Source organism: Gigantopelta aegis, unplaced genomic scaffold, assembly GCF_016097555.1.
Source record: "Gigantopelta aegis isolate Gae_Host unplaced genomic scaffold, Gae_host_genome ctg1976_pilon_pilon:::debris, whole genome shotgun sequence".
Classification (NCBI taxonomy): Eukaryota; Metazoa; Mollusca; class Gastropoda; order Neomphalida; family Peltospiridae; genus Gigantopelta; species Gigantopelta aegis.
In genome coordinates this window covers 3,037-6,079 of record NW_024532818.1, presented here as the reverse complement: position 1 = coordinate 6,079, position 3,043 = coordinate 3,037, and positions in this window count along the sequence as shown.

Below are 3,043 nucleotides of genomic sequence, written 5' to 3'. Positions count from 1 at the left end.
ATTATCAGAGATATGAACGAGAATATCCCTGCATTAATATAGGTAATTGTAAGACATTGAAAGAAGTACCTTGTGAGAAGGTATAATGTGTCCACAGTATTTAAGAGAGTTTTATCATTCCTACTATTCTGCGAGTTACATGACACTAGTGGTATATCTGAAGGTAAGAGAGAGAATCTGAGTATTCTATCCATTCCATCATCCCATCCATTCATTCCTTTCTAGATACCCTCGACACTTAGAACAATGGGTAAAAGAATCATATCTCTTGTCTTCCTACAAAGTGACTAAAATAACCTTTGACCTTTGGCCTTACCCTTTCTTTTTATAGTGGCAAACCCTACCATCCATCAAAGATCACAGGTATGTTTGCATGGTAACTATTTAGTTTTTATTTATTATATTAGCCTGTGTTGATGATGCTGTGTTTCATCGTATTTATAAAGGTTGATCCATTTATCTTTTGTCTCTTGTTTTATAAATCCATTTGTTCTACCATTCATCCATTTTTACACTTGTCTATATATCCATTTCTTCATTTGTCTATACCATCTATTAGTTGTTTCCTGTGAAAGATATTCACTTACTCTCTGTAATGTGGTACTGCCTCTACCTTAAATCTCTACAGGTGGTTATTCCTTTAATAACTATTAATAACTAATAAATAAGTTATAATAACTAGTGAATAACTACTATTCTGTATAGAATCAAGCCAACACATTATATAGGATGGTTAGTAGGACATGAAGGCTATGGAAGTATCTTATCTACCTCAAAAAAAGTATCATTTTATAGTATTATATATATATATCATGTGATATCATGTGATATAAGAACTAAGCTCATTCCTATATTATGGCATAGGAATCCTGGCTACAAACATTAGAGGCTGGCACTGGTCGAGAGGACTATGAATTTAATACATGCTTCACTCTTTTCTCTTGCATAATTACTCTGACTGTTAGTGACTGTTGCCATAGCAAACTAATATGTGATGTTTTTTCTTAACTTTTCGGAAAAAGGAGTGGACAATGTATTTGAGGTAGTTATATTAAAAGTTATTAATAATTAATATTTTTTCATGATAGGTTTTGAGTGTCTTGTTTCAATATCTTAAGATGTTACAAGAGTGGGGCCTCAAGAAAGGTCAGTATACTAAATTAGATGAAGTCAGTAAATTATTAGTAAACTATAGGGAATTTTAAAGAGTTACAATCAATTGAACAAAATGAATTTAAGTTCAGGAAGAGGTAGACACACCCTCCACTAATTGTATTAATTATATTTATATTTATATAGTATGGACTCTGTGATTTAGTAGCAACATCTATGTGTTGCTATGCAAGTAATAATGACTGTTTTATTGCTCCACCCATTAATATATTTATTGGTAGTTTTATCCACCTGAGGATTATCTTACTGGAGATGACCTATATTTTGAGTATAATTCTGAGGTAAGGTATGTTTTTAATACAGTAGTCCCCTTTTTGAGAGACGTGAAAGAACTACCCTCTTTTGACCACAATTTGCTACCAATGCATTGCCCAATACAAAACACCTCTAGTCAAAGACACCTCTTTTGTGAGCCCAGAGACACTAACATTGTGCATTTTTAAGACATTAGAAGTGTAAATTGCATGTAAAATTCAATGCATGCACATAATTGCAGCTCATGTACTTATCATGTGACTTGCAGCTGTAGTTAACTAAAGTAGAACTACCAACCAGAGATGTCTCTGACTACATTAATTAATAAAACAATTCTTCAGTACTTATGCTTTTTAAATACATGTACATACAAATTGACCAACCCATTACCCCGCCACTCTAGTGGAAGACCACGCTCGTTTTGGGAGACCACTTTTTGTTGGATATGAGGGTGGTCTCTCAAAGAGGGGACAACTGTATTATATATGTATAATCTCTCTCTCTCTCTCTCTCTCTCTCTTCTTCCTCTTTCTCTCCTTTCCTTTCCTTCTCCCTCTTTCCAGGTCATTTCTGCTATACAAGATCTCCTTACTCCTGATAATGTATGATATGTATAACATCACAAAGATTCTCAGGAGCTCAATGCAACAAGAAGAGAACAATGGTTTAATAGTTGTTACACAGATGAAGGTACATAATTATAATTACTATTATAATTTTAATTGTTTTATAATTTTAATTGTAGTTATAACCCAAAGTGACAGAGGCTTGGAACAGTCAGTTAAAGGTTAAATATTGTTGGATCATTTATTGTATTTGTAGATTTTCCTGTCAATCCTGAGCTTTATTTGCCTCCACCTAGTACATTTATTGGTAAGTATGTGTTTGTATTATTAAATGAATATGTATTAGTGAGGTAGTGTGTGATATAATAGTATTACCTCTCTCTGTCTCTCTGTACTCTATCTCTGTCTCTCTCTCTCTCATTAGCATCAGAGTTTTCTCTTGTCTCCAGTGATACCCCTCAGACTGAGGTAGATACAATAATAGTATATTTCAGTATATTTCTTATACATCTCTGTATATTTCAGTATATTTCTGTACATCTCTGTATATTTTAGTATCCAATTTGTATTGAAGAGACACTCCATTATAAACTATGGTATAAGAAAGATGAATCTTTAAATTACCTAGAGGTTTAAAACAGACTACATTACCATATAAGGGAATATTCTGTATTTACAGCCTCAAATATGTGTTTTATTTAAAACTCCATGTGATGTGGTTGACTGTTGAAAAGTAAGCCTTTCTCTTCTATTTCTCGGCTATTGTTAACTCGTTAGTACTGTCTTAAGGAGAGATTTGTTCGACTGTTAATCTTAACATTATGGAGACTGGTTTACCAAGCACTGTTAGCGCAACTTGAGTAAGGATTATACATTATCTATACCTCCAATCTATTCAGTTGTCTGTCCATTCTATTCTTCCATGTATCCATTCATTTATCTATGTATCTATTTAATGTATCCATCATTCCATTCATCTTTTATTTATCTATGTATCCATTTATTCATCCATGCATACATTTATTATCCCATTCATTATTTACATATGT